At 45.5% G+C, this 25,776-nt stretch overlaps 1 protein-coding gene across 4 annotated transcripts in view; it reads right to left on the bottom strand.

Moving 5' to 3' along the window:
- mpp7a (membrane protein, palmitoylated 7a (MAGUK p55 subfamily member 7)) overlaps window positions 1-25,776 on the bottom strand; it is a 150,429-nt gene that overhangs the window by 101,965 nt on the left and 22,688 nt on the right. The gene's annotated exons all lie outside the window — the stretch shown is intronic.

Genomic DNA, 25,776 nt, shown 5'->3' with positions numbered 1-25,776 from the left:
AGAACACACATACAAAGTCCGTGGCTCATTGAACTCTCCCCCCCCCCCCCCCCCCCCCCCCTGAAGTGGATGAACATGTGCAGACACACACACATTTAGTAGTGTACAATAAACACAGCAAAACAGCTAATATGCATTAATTTGCATAGAAGAGGCAGCCGGTCCTTGTAATTAACCTAACAAAGCACTGAAAGGACTAGAACTTAGTATTTACCAAACAACACAAACGGCTTTGAAGGCAAATTAACTAGTTTAACCAGTGCAGTGCCCATTCTAAACCTGCCTGTTTAGATTGGGATGTTTACTTGGCCTGTGAGCGACTTTAGAATCATTCCTTTGTGAGTCCTCCTCAAAGAGTTCCCCAATATACTGTCACTTTCTATTTTTAAAGCAAGTGAAAGTTAAGCACAGATTAGGAACAACCTCATAACTGGATCAGGTTTGATAATATGGCTACAAAGCACTATTACTTAATCTGTGTATAAGTGATTGACCAGTCTCAGTGGATGACCTCAGCCCAAAGTAATCTGCGCTTCCCTGGCCTTGACTCAGCCAAAACTCACTGAACCTGTAATCGCCCCCCCCCCCCCCCCCCCCCCCCCCCCCCATCCCACAGTATACTATGTATACATACGTACATTCATAGTTGCTGTTTTTAAAAGGCCATAAACTGAACAATCCCTGAGTCCAGCTAAATCCTTCCAGCTTTATCTAAAAAAAAAAAAGGAGAATGAAAAACAATTCGGTACGATCCTTTCAGACATTTTCAGCGTGCAGCTCAATGATCCATTACATGTCAGCGGCCATGACTCGTGGCCCAATCAAACTCAGTTACCTAAACTGTAGGGCCTCGAGGGTCCCATTAGCAGTTCACTTCACTGACAGAAAATGCTCAAAAGAAACAACAGCAGTGACATACGCTGCATTCTGTGTCTCCCATGTTGCTCAGTGTACTAAAAAGCTGGCTCAGGGCAGAGATTGAGTCACAGTGCATTATGGTTATTCTGACACAGAACCACTCGGCCGGAGACAGGGAAGCCCAAGACGCCTGCGCTCTTCCAGCTCATTAGGACCCCCGTCAGTGGTTAGGTGGCGTCAGCCACACACACACAACTGTTTTGACTTCAGGTGAATCTCAGCGAGGAAACAGTGGATCAGAAAATCCTTCAAAACCTATTTTCTGTAAAGAATGTTTCACTTAGCCCCCGTAGTGACAGCTGCACAGGAGTGACTATAATCCTGGCGCTTTGCCCCGCAACACACACAGGTCGAAGCGCGAATCAGTAATGATTTGCCTGTGTAACGAAAAAACGCCACCACGCCTGTCTGACATACTGTGATGTGAATTCACCTCAGGGCCAAACAGACCCCAGGTGGAGCCTTGTGGAAAAAACATCTCGCCAATAGAGTCCTTAAGATGCCTGAGTGAGCAGGTAAGCAAGCCACTGAGAGCATATCAGAAGAAGAATATTTTTCTCCTGGATTGAGATGTACAAAGTATGGTGCATTCATCAAAAGAGTGCTTAAGAAGGGATTGATTTTCCAACGAGAGGCGATCTGGGAGACGAATTCCAAATCCTGCTCCTATGTCACGCCAGCACCAATTTGTAGGCCAGATTTGTCAGTTGTCTGCCCGAGCTTTGCATGAGCATAAAGTACAAATGAAAAACCTGCTGAAACGGGGAGTGTGGTGCTGTTCAACCCTGTTGTGTACTTCAATAAAATAGGTTAAGGGGACCGGCAGAGAAGGGCAGTGGCGCCTCAAACTATGACCACAAAATCTCTCCAGCAGCCCAGATTGAACAGGGGACCCAACGTAACAGCCAGCGGGTTCATGCCAAGAGAAATGACCCATGCTAAATCAGTTCAGTGTTTCACAGAGAGAGGGCTACGGCACGGTTTTGTCATAAGACTTTGTGATTGAAATGACAGACTTAAGGAAAGACAAGGGAAGCAGGAATGAAGGGGGGGGCATGAATACTATTAAGGTATGCCGTGCTGTAATATTGGTCTTTTAGCCCTTTGTTGAATTCAAAGAGTAATGACCACATGATCCCCGATCTGTGGAAGGATCCATCTTTCCATTCGGGGAGCTTTCTGAGGGCCAGGAAGCATGTTGCCGAGCTGGGAACACCTGGGACTTTTTTACATGACCCAGAAGGATCATAAGAGTCAGAATTAAAGAAACATTCCCCACTGTCAGAATGCTCTAACTGGGTTTGTGCAGCTCACACAATATCAGATGGTCAGGGAGTAAAGGGGACACTTTGCCATGTGGACGAGAGATGGGATACGCTTTAATTGTAATGAGGTATTCCTCCGTCTACCCCAGTGCACTTCCACCTGTTAGTATACTTCTGCCGCCATCTAGTGGAAGCTTTTGGTACTGCAGGGAGTAGTCACGCTGAAATCCCTGCTGGGACACAACTTGAAGCTCTTCTCCCAAACAAAGACCTGTATGTTTGTGTCTCAGGAGACGCTGTCTGTGTCCGCAAAGTGGTGTTCAGAGAGCAAACGCTGAGGTCAAATCAATGTTTACAGAGAAAACAGCTTGGAGGGAATGATTGATTTGTGGACCTATGAAAGCAGGGAGGTGTAGAAGACTGTTATTCCTCTTCTTTCATCAAAAACAAGTCCACCCTGCCTGACTCTCGACTGGATGCTGATGAAGTTAGTGAGAGAAACCACCGAGTCAGGAGAAAGACACAAGATCTATAATCTCACCTCATCTTAGGCCGTATCAACAATTTCCAACCTTTGAGTTTCCAACCTTGGATCGTTTTTTACTCTTGAATCTTTTGCTTCGTCCTTCCTCCCAAGAATGGATTTGACAGTGAAGGAATCGCAGCAAGTGGCCAAAAGGCAACAAGAGCCTCATTAGGAAAAGAAACAAGTAGAAAAACACGTCACTGTCCGGAACGTTCACATGGTTTTACTGGGCGGAATTGGTTCTGCATTCACGCTGCCTCCATCTGCACTTGGACAGGACGTGCTACTGGTGACACGGCAGAGGTCGGTTCTGCCATTCAGCGTGACCAAAACCTCCCCGGGGTGCTGTTGGCGTGTTGGACTCTGTTCGGGACTGTCCCACGTCGAGTGACAGGAAGGACAGCTTTTACTAGGCCACCATGACTGACACCGATCCGCCTCATCACACGACAGACTCACATCCAGAGCCACCTCTGTCACACCTGCTCTGGTTACAGCTCTAAGGACCAGTTTGCTCCAAAGCTATGCTCCAGCTCCAGTGTCTGCGGACTCACTCCAGTCTAATGAGTTTATCTACACTGGTCCTTGGTCAGATGATGGAGCTATTTGGCCTGTGTGACACCTGCTCACGTTACCAATTCCATACTGTCTGTTGCAACACTGTGCGGCTTTCGCCCTGCTGTTATTTTAGTCTTTTGTGAGATAAAGGAGATTAGGTTTTATTGACCAGTGTGCTTTTGTTTTCATGGATCTTTATTATCTTCAGCTACTTTTCCCTCCAGAAGTCACACTTTGTAACGTCTGGATATCATTTTCATTTCATGGCTACAGCTAATGCAACACCCGATTTCTGGTTGTGGCACCAGGACTATGTGGTTGTTTTATTTTTGTACGTTTTTCGTACTTGGGTTAGTACGGTAGAGAGTACATATGGAAGAAAGTGTTGTGGTGAATGCAAAAAATACAAATAGATCAATATTTTAATGAAGCTCCAATCTCCAGTTATTATCCACTCTCGGAGACTCATCCCTTTATCTGAGCCTGCTGCCTACTTCTTTATAATCCCACAAAATATCCAACATCTCCCACTTTCATTCAAAGCTGCATGTTGAAGGGTGCACTGACTTGTTTTCACAGAAGCTTCTGTGCTTTTACAGCAATGATAACAAAAAGCAAATATCCCTCCATACAGAGAGGCATTCATATTTATGCTGTGATGGTGTTTAGAAAGAGAAAGCAGGAGTTTGAGCTACACGGAAAGAAGAAGAGATGTGCACTACCATGTGGGTTTTTCGAAGAATTCATAAAGTTGCTCCTTTTATGGAAAACTATGTTCTCTACCACTTCGAGCCCGACTGGTGGGCTTCAGCTTTGGGGTGATGGTATGGAGTAGCTGTGAAGACAGATTGGATGTAAAATCAATTTGTATTTCAGCTACTCTACATCATATTGGCTTGTAGCGACCACAAAGTGCAAAGTCAGACAGACAGAAGTAGATAGAGTTACAGCCACATGCACACAACCGTACATGACACAGTCGTAAGAGTATAATTTCAGCTGATCCAACTGTGGTAAAAGCGAACATTCATTTACACTCAGACGCACTGTGGAACTACATTTCAATGGGCTGTGCATAATTGCAGTGTATTAAACTGTGGTTGAGGGGAATGATCATCCACATGACATTTCGAGATGGAAATACCGAAAATCCTCCTGATGCCAGCTGCATTGGGCAGCCCTTCGCCTTTTCTGTTTCTTCTGTGGAAAAACGCATTGTTGAATAATGTCTTTCTCCTGCCGCGGCCAGCACTGCCAAGATGTCACCATGTCGATTCCTATTAAGTGTAATGTGCATGACGCTGGCAGGACAGGGTTGTGTTTTCAGGCGTGTGCCACGCGAATTCCTGCTAATAATCGTTAGCTTTACAAGGGATTGGAGCTGCTTAAACTAAGTCGTGGCGGTAGCTGGCATGGCCCAGTGTTCCTGGACTGACTTACTGCGTGAGGAGCAGTAATGACGATGAGCAATAGGAAGAAGTACACGCATACAAGTAAAAAACATGTGGAAACAGATTAGGGGAGCAAATGTGGAATATCACTGAACACTGTTAAGCCATGACGAAGGAAAGTTCAAAATGAGAGGTTAATAGAGAAATGGGAAAAGTGATCTCTCTTCCCCTCATCTCAGGTGGGATTTTTCTGACAGCTCAGACAGAATCAGCACACTGCCACGTGTTGCTCTGAAGCATCACAGCTTTCCACATAAAATACATCTGCTTATGTGTATATATGGGTGTTTTCTTCTCTCTCTCTCTCTCTCAGAATCACATACACACAGACATAAATCAGTGTTTAGGTCAACCAGTCCTTCCCGAGAGCCCAAAACATCTGAAATAGTTCTCTCCTGACAATCACCACAACACACAAGGAGGGTTTCGTTGTTAAAAATAAAATCACTTTTAAGAGAAGATTCAGCTCAACATTTACAAGAGGAATGGAAAGATGTATTTCAGGAACTCAGAGCTCACTGATATGGGAAAATATGAGGCAGTGAGCTCTGAGTAGATCAAAGATGATGCACGACAAGTCTCAACAGAACTAGATATTTATTACAGAGGGTCACAAGAGATGCTGGTGGATTTGTCGAAATTGCTTTGAGACTTTACAATGGCTCTGACCACCACTACTCACACCACTGGGTCAGTTGAGTGGTTTTTACTTAAGAAAAGCTGATAATAAAAAGGGTTATTATGATGTCATCTACATTGTAGGTGTGATGTTTCGGTTGTTAATAAATATATAATGGATAAGGATAATGAGTCATCGCGGCTCAAACTGTCTTTGTCCTGGCAAACATTCCTCTGACCACACAAAGACCTGTGCACCAATGGAAAGAAACTCATCTGTTCAGGCACAATTAGTGACTGAATGGAGCAGAATCATTCTGATCTAACAAATGAAGAAGATATATTAACACCGGTTATTAAACGCAACCAGTAAAATGGCACGAAAGCTTGGCAGGGACTTACCAGATGACTTCCTTCCTGCAACAAAAACATGGGTCCCGGTCCACACACAACAGCAGCGGGCACACCCACTCTGTTATTACAGTGCACGCTCACTGACTCCTCCCACTCAGGAAGACACATGCACAGCAGGTGCATCAGCTCACCTGAACAGACCTGATACTCAAGTTTCTGTTCCTGCTCACGGTGCTCCGCCCTCTTTCACCTTACACGACAACTCAAAGGTAAACAGTGTTAACCTGTGTAACCCTTGCTCTGTAATAATGGCTATTCAGCAAAATTACAAGGCTTTACAAAAAAAAAAATTGTCACACTTGTTGATATAGTTTTAAGAATAAAGAAAAAATGGTTCAGGGCTAAAGAAGTGTTAACATTTCACAAATTCCCTGACTGCGCTGGTACAAACCAATAACTGTGTCATTCCTTACATTTGTGGGAACTCTGCTAAACAATAATTAGAAATGATTAAATGTATCTAAATAGTAATTATTACTTATCATAATTGTTTTACAGAACAGCACTAGAATCAGATAAGACTATGTCGCTGGACTGGACACTGCCCTTAACTTCTCAAAGAGTAGTGACAACAAATGGCCACTAGATGGAGCAACCACCTTACTATAAATGTCCAGTTATAATATTGTGCAGGAATTCTTTTTTAGGGAAGGAGCAGACAGTGTTAGTCTATATTGTGTGTATTTGTGCACACAGCTGTATGTGTGTGTTTGTCTCTGCCTTCATCACGACCTCAGATGTGTCAGTAAAGATGGGAGCCAGTAATCTCATCCTGCCAGGGCCCCGTTATTACTATAACCAAGGAGGGGGTCACACAGGCGGAAAGCAGGCTGCCACATGCACAGCAGTGTTTGTTTTTTTTTGTGGTCATGCCTGCACAGAGACACAGAAAATAGCCATATCCAGACTGAAAATCATATCACAATACAGTGGATTAGCAGAACGGTTTTACAGCACCTGTCTGTCATATCAGCACCTTAAGCAACAAACATTATTCTAGGATGTAACTGTTTGAGAGATGGTGTTTAATAATGTCTCCTGTTGTTCAGGGAATTGCAAAAAGAAAATCCACTTGTTTTATTGACACAAATGACATGACGTGCAATAAACAGTCAAGTGTTCTTCTTAATGGTCCTGTGTGTGAATGTTGTAAATTAAGTGTGTGTGCTTTTATATGACTATGTTAACTGTCAATGTTGTCATTTTGGTCAGGTCTCTATTGCAAAAGGAATATGATGTAGTTATATGAAATAACATAAACAAATACAGAAACTAGAAGGGCACACCATAGAGCACATACCCCCCCGCCGAAGGCCCAACCTTGAAATCAATCAAGCGGCACGAAATAGTAAACACTTAAATATCAGTCGCCAGATTATGTCTGATTTCTTTCATCTAGAGCCATGAATTATTGCCTCGTAAATCTGTGAATACATCAAAAAACGCCCTATCTAACAATGTTAAGAAAAGTTATCAGCCCCTTTGTTCACATCTGCCCCAAACTGTATGGGCCCTGTCCCATCGTTCCACTAAGTTTCATGAAAACTTGTTAAGCAGTTTCTGCCTAATCCTGCTGATAAACAAAGAAACCAACAAACAACCAAGGGACAGGGGCAAAAACATAAAAAGTTCTAATTATACATTATTATTATTATTGTTATTACTATTATACATACAATATGACACTGTAGGAAAACCACTATATTCAAAATATTAAAATTTACTGGGGAATAAAATGCAATGTGAAGGCATTACTTTGTTGTTTCTAAATAATTGTGACACGTTTTTATGGAATAAAACTCAGAAAAATTGTTAATTCATAATATCTAAAACCATTAGCTCCAGCCCTACATTGTTCTCCCATACTCTTCACACCTCTTCCACCTCTTTGTCCTCCTCCCATCTCTCCCCTCTGGTTCCCATGCAAACACAGCAGCTCTTTGTCTCTCTCTGACCCATTAACAGGGAGAGGAGGCACTATCAGTCGCCACTCACACATTCCTCCCTCACTCTCCCCGTCTCTGTCACACACACGCACGCACGCATGCACGCACGCACGCACGCACGCACGCACGCACACACACACACACACGCATGCACACACACAGTTTGGCGGGTCACATGTGGAATTGTAAATGACAAATTCAATTAATCCTGGACATGAAGTGGAAGACAATGAATCATCCTAATAAACTCTACAGGAGGACAGACAGACAAAAGGGTGGATGGATTGGTGGTCATAGTGGTGCTGGGAATAAAGGAGTAAAAATCCACACTTTGCTTAATCAAAAAATACCATTGACGTGACTGCTTTACTTAAGCCCTGCTGGACCCAGGGTGCCTGAATTAAATTGTATTTATTTATAGGGAGGGAGAGACACAACCCATTAATCCTCTATGCAAACAATTTATTTACCACATATGTACTTTGCAACTCCACCTTTCACCAACATTAATTAGATGATGACAGATTCTCCCACGACATCTGTGAGGCAAATAGCAATGTGCCTACGATGAGAGGCCCAGAGAGAACAGCAGGTAGACATAAGCCTCACTAATCCGGACGTCCCTCTAAATGCCAGTGTCGCTGGGTAACCTACATCCTCGGCAGATACCACAGGAGTGAAATACTCTACCTGCAGCACTCGGACCGAGGCAGGACAGGGAATGCAGATAGAAAACAAGAGAGACAGCTGGTTTGACATACGGACAGATGGGATAAAGCATGTAAAGAAGCAGTGATGCAACAGACAGAAAGGCCTAAAGGGTAACGTCAGGTCTGCAACCTTCCGTCTCCGCGGCTGCATACACATGCACGCACCCCTGCTGTGTGTGTTTACAGGACGAGCTGACAGAGCCACAGTGGGAAGTGGAACTGAGCCTATTAATAGATGCATAATTGATATAGAGACAGGCCAGAGGAGAGAAAGAAAATAAGAGGAATGAATGACTGAAACGGGAAAATGAAATCTAGAAATCCCTGACTCCATCAAGTCCACATGAGAGCTGTGTACATGACCACACTAACGCTGTCTGGCCCACTTCGGTACAAATATAGCTATTTCAACATTCCTTCATCCGCTGCTAAAAATAATCCTTCATAATATCAACAAGCATTTGTGGTTAACATTGTAGACTTGAGGCACAAAACTAATCACGTCAGTATAACTCTAACGTGAATGAAGCAGTCCTCAGAGACGCTGTTAACTGCTGATATTGGCTCGCTGCAGATTTATCCTGAAGATTTACCCATGCAGGCACGCACACCTGTTGGCAAGAAACTGCACTACAGGATTCCCACAGATACTTTTGTTGTAATCTAGAAACAATGTTGCCATTGCATAGTTCATTGTTCATAAGTCTGCAAGGAAATGTTCAATTGTTAAGTGCCTGATGCAGCACCTAACTTTGTTAACAAAAATTCAAGACATCCTCATTAGAGACCCAAAGAGTTGAGAGCCTTACGAGCAGCTAAACACCGAACACATCTAATGCTAATGGGAATATCATCAGTTTTTCAGGCAATTGATAATCAACCACAGAATTGGACATATTCAATTCCTGACCAGAATCATAAGTGAAGGATTCACCAAAGTTATTACAATCAAATTGTGGAGGCAATCCATCTTGATAGTGGTTGAAATAGCCGACAGACTGAAACTTTCATCCCAAAAGCTGATCTGAGCGTAGGATTTAAAAAGTCAGTAATACCTCACAGTAATAGTAAGTACTGTATGTCAACAAAAAAAAGCCAATCTTTAAAAACCTGACACTTTGTATAAATGTCATCTAACAAACAGAGGAAACTCTAAACTGACTAAAGTAAATATATGACTGAAGTATGAAGGACACTAACTTTGACCACATTTTGTCCTCATTTGGAAGAGTTCAGGTTTTTTGTTTACAATTAGAATGAGTCATTGATCTTAGGCTACATCCAAACTAATACATTATATTTTCATCACTTTCGCTATTGGCATTCAGACTACTCTGGAGTTCTTGAGCTTGTTTTTAGTTTAAAAACTCTGCAACCACACAACCCACAGTAGACAATCTGCTTCCTGCACATTACGCCAAGCGCATGCCCAGTGTATGTGAAAGGTCATGTGATGCATTTAGTAGTATATGGAAGGAGATTATTTCTGATACATAGCTGATGCTTGTCCGGACAGAGACTCTTTTCCTTTTCAAACACCAATATAATGTATAAGCATATAAGTGTGGACGTAGCCTTTATTTATATGGAGGCCAGGAAGGTTCTCCTGGTGCTCACTGATCAATCTATCAATTTAGACTTTTTGATTGTCTGTGCTACACTCACATTGTGACTGGTATGATGAAAGTTCCAAGGTTAAATACACAGCCCTAATCCTGAGTCCTCTGTGTAACTGCCAGGATTCTGGTCAATGTTAAACAGCAAAGTTAGGGGGCGATGAGAGCTCAGATGACAGAGTTACCGTTGTGCCTCAGGATGCCTAGGGTCAAAGTCGGACACCCGGTTAGGTTACACCAACGAAGATCCAAATATACATGCTATTACACTCAGGAGACAGAAAGACTAAAATTTTAGATATATTCTGAGACATGAGCTACAAGAACATTAGCCTACTGACCTACTTAATGATTCTATTACAGAGTCAAACCCCTGTGTGCAGACCCAGTAACCAAGTAAAACTGTGTCAATCAGCACCAGTTAGGCATTCATCTGCATCAGCTACTGAATGTCAGAACTGCCACCTAACTGAGAGAGCAACCTAAAAATAGAGCTGTTATTTGGTTAATCCCCCGAGTGGTGGCTTTTGGGAAATGCTGTGTTTTCATATGGCGGTCCTGCTGTCCTGTGTTGCAAAACACATCTTGGAGTATTTCGGCACAAATACAAATATAATGGGATCGTTTTCCATTTTGGGTGGAATCAATACCAACAGTGATTTGATTAAGGGCTTGTTTTCTTTATGCTAAAATAAGAATTCTGACATATTTTGTCACCCCCAGACAAAGTTGTATTTTAACTAGAATTATGGGCTGGTGGTTGTATACCTCCACCAGCCAGTCTAGTAAAAGTTTATATCTACGTCTGTCCAGACTCATAATATATGGCGTAAAGAAAGACTTTGAAGGAAATTAATAAAAGGTATAAACAATATTTTGTTATAATTAGCGTATTAATGCTTAATGTCACAGCAGCCTGGACCATTGACCTCCAAAATGTAATGATTTCCTCCTTGAGACGGAGGAAAAACATAGAAGCATGATGGCTCAGGCCGCATCTGTTGCAGACGCATAAAAACAGATCTCAGTCTGTCCCTGTCCCTGTGCTACATTCACCTGCTACAGGTATTTGAAAAGAGGTTTTCTTTTGTCCTTTTATATTTTCACCCGGACCTTAACAATAGAGCCAGGTCCGGTTCTCACAGCAGCACTGGAGCTCCTCCCAGCAAGGAGGTGATGAATAGTCATACAGAGTAAAAGCAGAGCTAGAGCTGTAACGATTAGTCGATTAAGTGATAGTAAAATAAATTTGTAGCGAGTTTAACAATTGATTGATTGGATATTGTAAGATAAAAATACCAAACATTTGCTGTTTGTTTTGACACATGTAAGGATTTGCAGGTATTCCTTATTATAAGGAAGAGTAAATTAAATATCCCTCAGTTTTAGAATGTTTGTCAACAAATTAAGCCATTTGAAGTAGTCACTTTGTTATAATGGTGTATTTTCCACATTTTGTCCCCACTATTTCTTTTGAAATTTAATAGAATAAACATTAGTTGATTAATCAGAAAATACAATAGTTATTAGTTGCATCCCCAGACTCAACCTCTCTGTTTTGGCTTGTCAGGTAAGACACAGGCCCTCACTCTAGCTCTAACACAAAAACAATACTTGTGTAGTGACTGATAATCCTCCTGCTAAGCTGCTGTTGTGCAATAGTAGGTAGACTGGATGTTGGCTAATTTTCAATAATCATAAAATATGATTATTAAAATAAATAAAATTATTTAATTAAAATAATAAAATAATTAATTAAAAATGATAGAGTTATCAATTAAGAATAATGAAATAATTAATGAAAAACAATAAAATTATCAATTAAGAATAATAAAAGTTGTAATTATAATTTATCAAAGACGGGGCACCACCCTGGAATCAGGGACCAACAATCAGTCAATAAAGATCAGTCTCATAATCTGAAAAGTTCAATTAGAAATCTCAATATCTCCTATTAATGATTATATAATGAACAGTGAAGGTTTTAAGTTCGAGCACAGGCAGTCATAATCCAGCTGTATTCACATATACATATGCACAAAGAATCACAAAAATACCGGTACTTTAAATATAAAAGGGGATTTATTTAGGATAATGACATCAATGTAACTCAATGACTATTATCACAGCAAACCCACTATATCAAAGATAAAACACCACAAGCATCTATTACAATCGTAACACATATGTAATGCCTCCAATGTGTCTACCCGGAGGCGAGTATGTGTGTGTGCGTGTGTCTCTGTGTGTGTGTGGGTGGGTGTGTGTGTGTGTGTGTGTGTATATGTACGGGGAAGATGGAGACAAGATGGCGTCTAAAGCCGTGGTGTGGGGTTACGAAATCAAAAATGGCGTACAAGTTACACGTGGTGTCGGGTTACAAAATGGCGGTGCACCATGTGGTTTGACCACAAGGGAATGGTGGACAAAGGTTACTTGATCTATCTCGTGGTTAAAAGCGCCGAGTGGCGTCGAGATGCGATCGCACTATCTAGATTCTAGAATGTATATAAGACGTGAAGTGCGGGGATGCAGTTCGGACGTGCATGCAGGCGGATTTAGGAGAGAAGAGAGAGAGGAAGGAAAAGTTATACACAAATTTATCAGAGGAGATCTCAAACACCGCCAGAGACAGCTTTGCGGGAACTCTACCACTCAGTACCCAAGCGAACGAACTAAGATCCGTTCCGCTGTGTACCGATCTTTTAATAGGTTAGAATCTCCGTAAAGTCGGTCTGACGGTAACACAACGCGGTGACGTAGCCGGAAATGCCGAATACGTCACGACGCGCGGGCACAATGTAGATAGAATTAGACACAGCGGTCTCACACAAATGTACGCTCAAATAGTAACACACTAATAATTAAACTAGTCTCTGCCCAGACATAAGCCTCTTACTTGTCGATGTTCCGCGGTTGGTTCGTGCGCGAGCGGCGCGTTCCGGGAAGACGAGTGGATTTGGTTCGTGGCCGTCGGAAACAGTGATCAGCTGCTTCGTGTGATGGCAGCGGGGCAAAGCTGCGGCCGGAAAGTGGAGAGAAATCGGTCTCGTTCTCCGTGGCGAAAAGTCTCAATGCCTTGGCGAATATAAACTTGCTCTTCTGCAGGGATGAATAGCGGCGGAGCAGCTATGATTTGTGGGAGCGGAGGAAAAGTCTGTGGATAACTCGGCCGGCGAGTATTCGACTTTTGCTGCGGTCCTTTCAGAGTAAAGTTCAAGTGAAAAATTAAAAGAGGTTGAATGAACTTTAAAGGAGAAAAAAAATATAAAAACTACAAACGTTTGTGGTTGCTCCCTTAAGTGTCTGGATCATCTGGAGGGAACCTGGAGAGGTTCTGGTCCTATCTTCAGTGCACGGGGAATGAGCCCTGATTTGGGGGAGCTCTCGGTATTTATTACCTGAGAATTGTCCGGCCTCCCTCCTGGAGAGGGCCGGGGGTCTTGTTGGCTCTCGGCCAATAGAAGGCCCAAGTTGACCTCAGGCCCCGGTCGAGACAACATGGCTGCTCTGTCGAATCTCGGGAGGGTTGTCTCCTGAGAGAGCAAAACTCTAGACAGGGCTTTGAAAAGCACACGCAGGCCTCATTTACGACCCTTTGTCTAGGCTCGATCCCCAACATCCCCCCTTTGGTCTGGAGAGTGGGGCATTGGCCACAGTTTCCAGGGCAAACCCTAGGGTCGAGGGTTCAATTATAATCCACGGAAAGGTAATCCCTGAGTGAGGTTGAAGCAGTTAATATTAGTTCATTTCATGAGGCATAATCTGGGCAGAGAGACTGTAAATGTCTGGGCATACAGAGGCATAACAAAATGTCTGGGCAGACAGAGGCATAACAAAATGTCTGGGCAGACAGAGGCATAACCTGGGCAGAGAGAGACTATATAATATTTCTAAATACGGCACACAATTTCACTTTCACATAATGCGATCGGCAGTCATTGTCACATATCCATGAATTGATATGAGCGTGAAATGAAAAGAAAGGGAAAAAGGAGCAGCAGGAAAAGTTTGAGGTAGGCGAGTAGTGGTGGTGTTTGAAGGTGAAACGTGTGTTATCCTACCAAAAACCCAACCTTGAGAACGGAATTTAGGAGGTACATGTTCTGTGGTTCCCTAATCGGTAAATCTATGATGAATCCGGTTTCTAGATTCTGCGGATCTACCGATATTGGACTTGCACTGCCAAGACTTAATGTATATCTGGGAGGGCTGTATAACCGTAGTGGTAGCAGACTTCACAATTCTCTCAACGAGGTCAAACATTAGGTCTTTCGCTACCTGAACATACGCTAAGTCGTCCCTAACGATTACTGACAGAGTCTGTAAGGCATGCAACTATTGATGGTGTGAGTGATTTTACTGGTCTCCCTGTTGGAGTCGGGATTGCTCCCCCCTATCAGGTGTGGGGGCAGCGTCCGCTCCTGAGATTGGCGAAGGTTCATACGGTTTGATCTGGTTTGCATGGACCCATTTGTATGTGGGTGGTCTTCTCTCTTTCGGGATCCTGATTCGGTATGCTACCGGTGAGAGTTTTCCCACGATCTCGAAGGGACCTATCCAGCTGGGGAGGAATTTCTTGGAAACCCCCACTGGTCGTATGAACTTGAAATAGAACACCTTGTCCTTCACTTGGTATTCACGGTGGGATGTTTTCCTATCATAGTAGGCCTTCGAAGCTTTCACACTGGCCTCCAGGTTTTCCTGTGCCAAGGCAAATGTTGCCTTGAGGTGGTCACGCAGCTCTGCCACGTATTGGTGGGCAGTGTATGCGGTCATAACACTGAGGTCTTCAGCCTGGTACAACAGGTGCAGGGGGAGAGTCATTTGCCTTCCTGTCATCATTTCAAAGGGTGTGACCCCTGTGGAGCGGTGCGGAGTGGACCTGATTGCCATTAATACTAGGGGAAGTTTCACATCCCAGTCCTTGCCATTACTTCCCACGTACTTCTTTAACATGTGGATAATGGTCCGATTGGCACGCTCAACTTGGCCCGATGATTGGGGGTGATGAGAGATGTGGAACCTGACTTCGACTCCCAGGACGTCGCATAGGGAGGTCATGACGTTTGAGGTGAAATGGGTTCCACGATCTGAGTCAATGGAGAGTGGTAGGCCCCAGCGACTGAACACATGATTCAACAGTAGGACTGCTGTGGTGACGGCCGTGTCATTGGGCGCTGGGAGGCATTCCACCCATTTAGTGAAGGCGCAGGTAACCGTGAGAAGGTACTTGTTACCTCGTGAGGATTTTGGGACTGGTCCAATCCAGTCGATCTGGAGGTGGGACCATGGAAATGTCACCCCCCTTCCTTGAAGTGGGGCTCGACTCAGTGGTCGTGAAGGTTGGAACTGACAACAGGTGAGACACCCTCGTACATATGCCTGGGTGTCGGTTGCCATTGATGGCCAGTACACGACTTGCTGGAGTGTAGCTAACGTGGCTTTGTAACCTCTGTGGCCTCCGACAGGGGAATCGTGAGCATGAGCTAACATTACCCCCCTATGGTCGATAGGGACGACCCACCGGTTTGGTTCTTGGCCGTCGCGGGCGTAGATGAGTAAGTCTTTCTCCAGCCTTAAATGAGGTAATGCCAGTCGGAATGCTTTTGTCTCTCTGGATTCATCAGTTGAGGGTTGTGCGTCTTGCTGAGGAGGGTTCATGATTATCTGCCGGATGGCGCTGATAACGGAGTCCTGCTCCTGCATAGCAACCAAGTCTGCGTCTCCAGGTTTACGGCCTAGGTGCAGGATTTGGTCGCAGGCTTGGGGGTTCTCTTGCCTCTCTCTTGCTTGTCGTCGGGTGATGGCGTTCACTGCACAGGTTTGGGGACTTTGGAGTCCCTCGCTCTGTAGCTCCCAGGGCGTGCCTTGTTCTGCGCCTAGCTTGGCTAGGCGGTCCGCTTCATCATTTCCATCTTTTTCTTGCCCAGCGATCTGGGAGTGACCCTTGACCTTCTTCCAGTAGACCGTCAGTCCTTTGTCTGTTACCAGTTGATCGCAGGTTAGGAAAAGCTCTGAGTGTTTGACCTCTTTATTTCTGGCATTCTTCATTCCCTTTTCCTTCCATAAAGGAAAATGGGAGATGAAGCTGTGCCGAGCATAGTTGGAGTCTGTGCAGATCACCAACTGTGTTATAGCCAGCTTAGCGGCTTGTTGCAGAGCAATGAGTATAGCGGCAATCTCTGCGTACTGACTCGTCTTGGGCCCTAGTTGGTAGTGGTCTGGTTCACTGCAGTTATAGCCGACCCAGGTGATACCCACTCCGGCCCGGAGTTGAGTCTCGTGGTGGAATGAGCAGCCATCAACGTAGACCTTGGGGAGATCTTGGCAGACGTTCTCCTCATAGTATCGGTGGTGGGACGGCAGCGATGGAGTGGTTGTTAAGAGAGATATGGGAGGTGGTTGTTCGTCCTCATTGCAATGGTGACAGTCAGCCAGGCCTTTACCCAGGGCCATCTTATTGTTTTGGGCGTACTTCACCTCAATGTCATAGCCTTGCAGTGCCATCATCCAAGCAGCTATGCGGCTGTTTGTGACTCGCCCTTCCCTCAGCCTTTGGCTGTTTAGGAAGGCTACGGGTTGGTGGCACGTCTCTATGATGACTTTCTGTCCTCCGATGTAGCTGCGGAAGTGTTCTACGGCCCAGACTGTGGCCAGGAGGGCTCTCTCGCAGTCGGAGAATTTTATCTCCACACTGCTAAGGGGTCGACTGGCGTAGGCAACAACACGTTTGTCGGTGTCGTACTTCTGTGCCAGGGCCGCACTGAGACAGTGGGATGAGAAACTTGCTTCCAGATGAAATTCTTTGTCTTTGTCTGGGTAGGCCAGACAGGATGCCGAACAGAGTTTTGCCTTCATCTGACGGAAAGATTGTTCTTGGGGTTCTTCCCACTTGAAGGGTTTGTCTTTGCAAAGGAGTTCGGTGAGAGGTCTGGCTATCTCTGCGTAGTCCTCGATGAACTGGCGGGAGTAGTTACAGACCCCGAGGAAGCTCCTGAGTTCTGTCAAGCGACTTGGAGCCTTGATATCCTGGATGGCTTGTATCCGCCCCGCTTGGGGTTCAATGCCATCCGCGCCGACTGTCAGACCCACGTATTTCACTTTGGTGCGACACCACTGGCCTTTGGTGAGGGCCAACTTGGCTCCTGCGGCGGACAGTTGAGTGAGCACATGTCGGATCTCAGTGAGGTGTTCCTCAAAGGTTTGGCTCCTCATGAGGACGTCGTCCACATAAATGAGGTTTCCGCGGGCTGCGGCATCGCTCATGGCCTTATGGAGGAAGATGTTAAACTCCGATGGGGAGTTTGAGTACCCAAACGGGCATCGGTTCCAGGTATACTGGCTGTTGCCGAAAGAGAAAGCCAGTTTGTACTGGTCGGCTGGGTCCACTTTCATCGTCCAGAATCCGTTTGCCACGTCCACGGTGGAGAAAAACGTGGCTCCTTTTACCTTGGCCAGTTCTTGATCCAGGTGAATCATGGGCCAGCGGGAAAGGGGAACTTGTTTGTTCAGGGGACGATAATCAATGGTGAGACGCCACTTTCCGGTTGGTTTTAGCACCGGCCAAATGGGTGAATTGTAAGTTGAATTACATTCCCTGATTATCCGTTTCTCTAGCAGGGTGTCGAGGATGTCTTGAATGGACTCGTATGCTGCTAATGGAATTCTGTACTGCCGTACGAAGGTCGGTAGCGCATTTGGGTCCGTGGGGATGCGCACAGTGTGGAGGTCAGTGACCCCACAGTCCGTGGAATCCTTCGAGAAGATTGGTTGGAAATCGAGAAACAATTTTCTTAGCATTTCTCTCTGTTCTTCTGATGTCAGAGCGTCTGCCTTTTCAAGCTGTTGCTGTATCTCAGCCTCAAAACCGGGATATAGTTCCTCTGGTTGCGAGTCCTCTGAGATATCCTGTTCTGGATTAGTCGTCAGAGCATATACCATCATGTCCCCTTCGGTTGTCAGAGAGGCTCCGCAAATGGCTTCGTTTTTCAGTGTCTCATGACGCATGACAGCAATCATGTTGGTCGGAAACGTGTAAAGGACTTGGTCCACGTCGTCATCCTTGACTAAAGATGGGGGAAGCTCCCCAATGACCGGTATGGTCAGTTCGAAGTCATGGAAGGAACTGTCTATCAACATTCCTAGCGCTTGGTGTGCTTTCACCTGGACGGGACATTGCGTGGGATTCTTGACCAGCACATATGTTGTTCGCTGGTTCATCTCCAGCATCGGCGTGCCACAGATTTCCAGGTTGAGTTCCCGGAAGGAGGGCAATGGCTGGAAGAATGCTTGTGGGCCAGGTATCCTCTGTCCCTTGAGGATTTTGAGCCGGATTGGAGCTCCTGCGGTCCGTGGAGGAATGATCACGTCAATCTCACTGGCGACCTGACATGCCTGAGGGATGGTTTGTCCGGAGAGCATCTGGGCTGGTTCAGAAGACAGAGAGTATCTCTCTGCACTGACCTGGGACCACAAGACTTGGTTGATGGTGTCCAACTGTGTTCCGAGTCGGACGAGAAGATCCGCTCCCACCCAGAATGAGGAGTGGAGTTGGGGAACCACGCTCACGAAATGCCTGATCTGTCTTTTTCCGATCTGTATGAAGATGGCGCATATTCCGATCGCTTTGAGGGGAGTTTGTGGTGACTCTGCTGAGAGGAGGCGGTGGCTACGTCGCACGAAAAGAGGGGGAAGTTCGAGGTTGCACAAATCAGTGTATAAGTCCATACTGACGGCGGATTTTTCGGACCAGAGAGCTACCAGGGCGTTGGAGGTTAGGACACCGTTCAGAGAGATCCCTTCGGTGATGCGGGGACTGTACAATGAAAGGTTCTCATTGTTCAACGAGCACAGGAATGAACCATGATTTTTGAACATGCTCTCCGAGTCCTGTAGTGGGGCTGGTCCACTTGCTGTGGTGCAGGTGGGATCCAAGTTGGAGTCGATCTCGGGGAGAGGCATGTTCATCGGTGAAATTCTGCTGGGTGTCTGGATGACAGCGACTTGTCCATCTAAGGTGGGAAGACTATCACCAGGTTCGAGGGGTTTGGGGTTTTTGACTTGAGCCCAAATGCGTCCCTGGTGGCAGTCGATGAGCGGAGCAAGTCGGTCCAGCAAGTCCTGACCGATGAGCAGTGGTTCTGTATCGATGGAACAAATGTACATAGGATGGGCCAGACTCATCTCTTGGAAGGTGATATCGATCCAGGCACGTTTAGTGACGGGGGACTGGTCCTGCGTGTAGCTGGTGATGTTGATATTGCAGGTTTCAATCTGCAGGGGTTTTCCAAGGGAGAGCATGGTTCTTTCGACTTGGGAAAAGGTGTTGGAGCACATCAGGCTGATTTCGGAGCCTGAATCAAGTAGGGCCAGGAGGCTGAAGCAGCCTCCTATCACCACTGAGGTGTAAATGCGCTGTGCGTTGCCTTTGCGGACGAGGTCGCCCAAGAAGGTTAAGAAGGGAGCGGTGTCTGTGGTGAAAATCTCTGGGGGGGTTCTGGTAACGCCTGATCCTTCCCATCCAACAAGGTAAACTCTGGAGATGGGGGCGGAGGACGCCGGTTCTAGTCACGTTGATGGGGGACCAGTGTCTGGCTTCTGTGGGCCTGGGGGTGTCGCGGAGCGGGCAGGGACCTCAAGGTTCCTTATTGCTTCTGCCACATATCGGCGTATTACATCCTCCATTTGTGGATGCATTTGTCGATGGGTCTCCGGTTGTCTCCCATATTGTCTCTCAGGTTGTGTTCCATGAGGCCTTCCAGATTGAGGATATTGACCGCCATATTTCTTTTCGGGGTACTGATGGGTTTTTCGTTCGGCCCAGTCCCTACCCCTCTGTTGGGAATTACTTGGATACCGAGGTCTTCCCTGATTGTGGGGCTGGTTTGAATCTTCACCCCCCCGGCTCTGGGTGGCACCCTGTTGGAAGGGTCGACGTTCCTGGTTCCCGGCTCTGGGGTTCATCTTGGCGCGGGGTATCTCGTTACCTTCCAGCGCCAGGTCCACATTCGGTTGGACTTGGATCCCCAGAACTCTAGCGTCCTGTTCAGGTGCTCTGTTTGGGCGTGTTCGCGTCTCCCAGGCTAGCTGAGAATACCTCCTTATCTCCTGCATGGTGAAGTCACCTGCTCTGCAGTGCATGGTGACATCATACCGCACACTCTCGTGGAGGTTATGCAGGAATAAGGATTTGAAGGCTGTCTCTTCTTCTAACCCAGGGGCGTTGCGACCTTGGAAGTACGCCGCCCTCAGGCGTCTGTAATACTCCTTCGGAGGTTCATTCTTCTTATGCATTACCGTAAAGGCACCCAGGGTGGCAGAGGCCTGGTCGGTGAAGAGTGAGTACTCTTCTCGCAGGGCCCGACAGAGTGCGGAGTAGCGATCTCTGGTACCGGGGGGAAGCGTTTCCATGAATGCGTGGACGCTCCTGGTTGTCGTTTTCCACACCAGCTTCAGCTTCTCTCTGAATGATGGGTTAGGCAAGTCCAAGAGGCAACGTTCGATCTCCCGCAGGTAGTCGTCTATGTTGGACTCTTTGCTGTTTGGGTCGAAGCGCTCAACGTCTTTGGACAGGGACTCCAGCTGTCGGGTGCGGATTCCCTCTCTCCGAGCGGGTGCGGGACCATCAGAGTCTTCTGACTCGTATCCACCACGGTATTGATCATCGTAGTCACCATATTCTCGCCCTGCACCGGGAATGGGGGACTCGCCAGGACGCGGTCGTGAGCCATAATGCGCGTACGCCCGAGCGGCAGGCGGGGGTTCACAGCCCATCAGGTCTCTTGCCAACTGAGAGTATCCTCCAGCCCTCCAGGGCGGAGTCCTTCTGTCGTCATAGTCTGGAGCAGGGTGGCTCCGGGCTGGGTGTGCTGGAGGTGTTTGGTAGTCCCAAGTCACTGCACTTCCAGGGGTTGCCTTTTTCTCCCCCCTAGACGCTGCGTTGGCTGGGGTGATCGTCTGCTGGACGTGTGGGGCGTGTTGGGCCTTCCAGAGCACAGCTTCCTCTGCCTGAGGGTCACGCAGCTGTGTTCGCAGCTGCCCTCCCAGTGTCTTGCTTCTGCTGGCTCCGTCGGGAAGGGCGTCAGCTCCGAACCCTGTCGTCCAGGATATCGGTTCGGGGGAGGCCAGCCTTCTTGGGCTCTTCCCCCCTTTCTCCTGATCCTGAGCTTGGACCTGCGCACGCAGAAACTCGCACTCCTGCCTGGATTGGTCATGTTCTTCTTGGGTCTGCTCGCACCGTCTTTCGCACTCCTGTAGTGTGTGCAGCAGGTGGGAATTTGACTCCTGCTCCTTCCGACATACTGCCTGCATGGCCATTAGCTCCTCCGCATGTTCCTGGGTTTGCAGCTTGGCTCTCTGGTTATACAGGAGGGTCAGTTGACCCAGAACTTGGGGTATTGTCTGTGTTGGACCAATGGGGTTATCGATGTATCTCGTCAGTTCCTCGATCTTTCGATCGCAAGTACTCATATCGTAACCACTCAAATCACTCACATCATCAACCGACATCTTTATGAGACCGGCGACCATTTCTGACAGGTCGCCTGGCCCTGAAGGAGCCCTTGTCTCACGGTGATCTTTGTTACTCATCTTTGTGATTGCAACAAAACACTTGGTGGACGGATTTAACTTGCTTTTACACCGAGCGGGTGCAATGCGTACGTGTACAAAACACAGCCAAGGCACAGGTGAGCTTTACCCTGTGTTTTACTGTCTAGGATAGCTCGGCGGCTCAATCCTAGATAGTTGTGAGTTTCCTCGAAATCAAAAAAGCATGTAGAATCTCTCCAATAAAAGCTACTAACCGCTGAAACGCAGTCAGCAACCAACCACAGTTACACAGCGTCTGCTTAGCAAGGGGAATTTAAACAATACAAATTATCAAAGAAAAATTAATTTCTAAAATTATGTCTTTCTCTAAAATTAATTATTATTTATCGGTCATCAAAATGACACAACCACTACTATGCAGTAAGCAGCCAACCACGGTTACACGAAGCACTAGTATACCTGTTGGCAATGGTGCAAGGGGAAAAAAAAAAGGTTTTCAAAAAAAAAAAAAAAAAATTAATAATAAAAATTAATCAAATTAATCCAAATTAAAAAACAATTAAAGTAATAAAAAAAAAATTAATATTTTTAATTTTCCCAAAATTTTTATTGGATTTTATACACAAATATTATGACACAGCTGGAATAAGATTGCCTCACACGGGGCACCAATTATGTTGTGCAATAGTAGGTAGACTGGATGTTGGCTAATTTTCAATAATCATAAAATATGATTATTAAAATAAATAAAATTATTTAATTAAAATAATAAAATAATTAATTAAAAATGATAGAGTTATCAATTAAGAATAATGAAATAATTAATGAAAAACAATAAAATTATCAATTAAGAATAATAAAAGTTGTAATTATAATTTATCAAAGACGGGGCACCACCCTGGAATCAGGGACCAACAATCAGTCAATAAAGATCAGTCTCATAATCTGAAAAGTTCAATTAGAAATCTCAATATCTCCTATTAATGATTATATAATGAACAGTGAAGGTTTTAAGTTCGAGCACAGGCAGTCATAATCCAGCTGTATTCACATATACATATGCACAAAGAATCACAAAAATACCGGTACTTTAAATATAAAAGGGGATTTATTTAGGATAATGACATCAATGTAACTCAATGACTATTATCACAGCAAACCCACTATATCAAAGATAAAACACCACAAGCATCTATTACAATCGTAACACATATGTAATGCCTCCAATGTGTCTACCCGGAGGCGAGTATGTGTGTGTGCGTGTGTCTCTGTGTGTGTGTGGGTGGGTGTGTGTGTGTGTGTGTGTGTATATGTACGGGGAAGATGGAGACAAGATGGCGTCTAAAGCCGTGGTGTGGGGTTACGAAATCAAAAATGGCGTACAAGTTACACGTGGTGTCGGGTTACAAAATGGCGGTGCACCATGTGGTTTGACCACAAGGGAATGGTGGACAAAGGTTACTTGATCTATCTCGTGGTTAAAAGCGCCGAGTGGCGTCGAGATGCGATCGCACTATCTAGATTCTAGAATGTATATAAGACGTGAAGTGCGGGGATGCAGTTCGGACGTGCATGCAGGCGGATTTAGGAGAGAAGAGAGAGAGGAAGGAAAAGTTATACACTAATTTATCAGAGGAGATCTCAAACACCGCCAGAGACAGCTTTGCGGGAACTCTACCACTCAGTACCCAAGCGAACGAACTAAGATCCGTTCCGCTGTGTACCGATCTTTTAATAGGTTAGAATCTCCGTAAAGTCGGTCTGACGGTAACACAACGCGGTGACGTAGCCGGAAATGCCGAATACGTCACGACGCGCGGGCACAATGTAGATAGAATTAGACACAGCGGTCTCACACAAATGTACGCTCAAATAGTAACACACTAATAATTAAACTAGTCTCTGCCCAGACATAAGCCTCTTACTTGTCGATGTTCCGCGGTTGGTTCGTGCGCGAGCGGCGCGTTCCGGGAAGACGAGTGGATTTGGTTCGTGGCCGTCGGAAACAGTGATCAGCTGCTTCGTGTGATGGCAGCGGGGCAAAGCTGCGGCCGGAAAGTGGAGAGAAATCGGTCTCGTTCTCCGTGGCGAAAAGTCTCAATGCCTTGGCGAATATAAACTTGCTCTTCTGCAGGGATGAATAGCGGCGGAGCAGCTATGATTTGTGGGAGCGGAGGAAAAGTCTGTGGATAACTCGGCCGGCGAGTATTCGACTTTTGCTGCGGTCCTTTCAGAGTAAAGTTCAAGTGAAAAATTAAAAGAGGTTGAATGAACTTTAAAGGAGAAAAAAAATATAAAAACTACAAACGTTTGTGGTTGCTCCCTTAAGTGTCTGGATCATCTGGAGGGAACCTGGAGAGGTTCTGGTCCTATCTTCAGTGCACGGGGAATGAGCCCTGATTTGGGGGAGCTCTCGGTATTTATTACCTGAGAATTGTCCGGCCTCCCTCCTGGAGAGGGCCGGGGGTCTTGTTGGCTCTCGGCCAATAGAAGGCCCAAGTTGACCTCAGGCCCCGGTCGAGACAACATGGCTGCTCTGTCGAATCTCGGGAGGGTTGTCTCCTGAGAGAGCAAAACTCTAGACAGGGCTTTGAAAAGCACACGCAGGCCTCATTTACGACCCTTTGTCTAGGCTCGATCCCCAACACTGCTTATGACAGAAAACAAACAATTACTAGATGCCACCCAGCTGATGCTGTTGCATCATTTTGTCTGCAATAAGTAGATGCTCTGCAGTGAAACTGTGGATATACACAACAAGACAGATACTTCATTACTGATACCTTATAAATAAACTAGAATGTCACTGGGAGAGCTCGCTCTTCCACCAAAGCCCAGCAGTCCCTTTATGAAAGCACATTTAAATTCACTAGATCCAGATTTTTATTTGGATCTACAACAAATTGCACACACTTATAAATACAAGTCCCCTAAAGATGCCTGATTTTATTCAGGATTCCAGGAATTATTCTTTGAAAAATCAACAAAATGCTGAAAAACTCCCTATATCGCAATATTAAAGAAAGAAAAAATGTAATCTTGAATCCGTCCCCTGATCAGGATCCGCACTAAAATTGAATGGGTTCTTACCTGACCCATACCACATCCTTCCACCAGGTTTTGTGGTAATCCTTTTGATAGGTATTTCATAAGCCTGCTAAACAACAGACACACAAACAAACAAATATGAAAACATAACCACCTTGGTGGAGGTAAAGATAACATCTGTAAGATTTGTAATCCTGCAGCCTAATCAGAGCATTGACATTGATTTTAGATTTTGTATTATCTCAACTTTCTTTTATTGCTGTCTTTTCTAGTATTGATTGTTTTGTTATGCATTATCTAATTCTGAATGTTTGACTCATTCTGAATTCATTTTTAACATCCTATGTTTTATAAATCCCTTGTAACCATGATTGCATTTGATTTGTTTAGGGGGTGCTATATAAAAACAGAACACAGAAGGAAGCCATTTATGAGAAAAGCAAATGAAACAGAGAGAAAAGAAAAAGTGGAAACTGTCTTTCACATAAAGACAATCCACATCCTCCTCAAAAACAAGATGAAATGCCTTTCCAGGCAAAACCGAAAAACAATAACAACAATTTCATACCACATTTATCATCCAGTGACCAAATCCTGCATTCATCTCGGAGGTGTTTCCCTGTGTAGGCCACCACAGGAGCCTATTCTTCCCATAAACCACCACACACACAGGGTGCAGCTCTGCCCTCTTTACCCCCTCCCTCCTGTACAGGACCCAAACACGGGTGTAAATCAGCCACGGTGACGGCTCTCGCATCCGCACTGTTACTCACACTGCGAGGATTCCAAACCACTGAGCATCCTCAATGCTCCCCCATCCTCAATCACCCTCCCACACAGTGCCCAGAGACAGTTAGGGCCTCTTACGAAGCAGTTATGAAAAGGGGCAGGTTTAAATGATGCCTGTGTCTGCGAAAAGGGGAGTAGTTATAAAAACAGTGTGAGAAAAGTTTTGATGAATGCCAAAACCAGCCCAGAGAGATTCCACAAAGTGCATAACAGGCCGTGGGTGGACAAAGATGCACTGTTTGGAGAAGATACAATGTCCAAAGAAGGCAGAAAGTGTCGACATGTTTAATGTTACTGCTGCCATTTTTATCAGAAGTAGAATGGCTTCAGTAGAAAGTCAAGGATACCCATTTCCCACAGTGGC

Source organism: Hippoglossus hippoglossus, chromosome 20, assembly GCF_009819705.1.
Source record: "Hippoglossus hippoglossus isolate fHipHip1 chromosome 20, fHipHip1.pri, whole genome shotgun sequence".
Lineage (NCBI taxonomy): Eukaryota > Metazoa > Chordata > Actinopteri > Pleuronectiformes > Pleuronectidae > Hippoglossus > Hippoglossus hippoglossus.
Note: the sequence above shows the minus strand (reverse complement) of the source record. Positions and strands in the feature narration are given on the sequence as shown.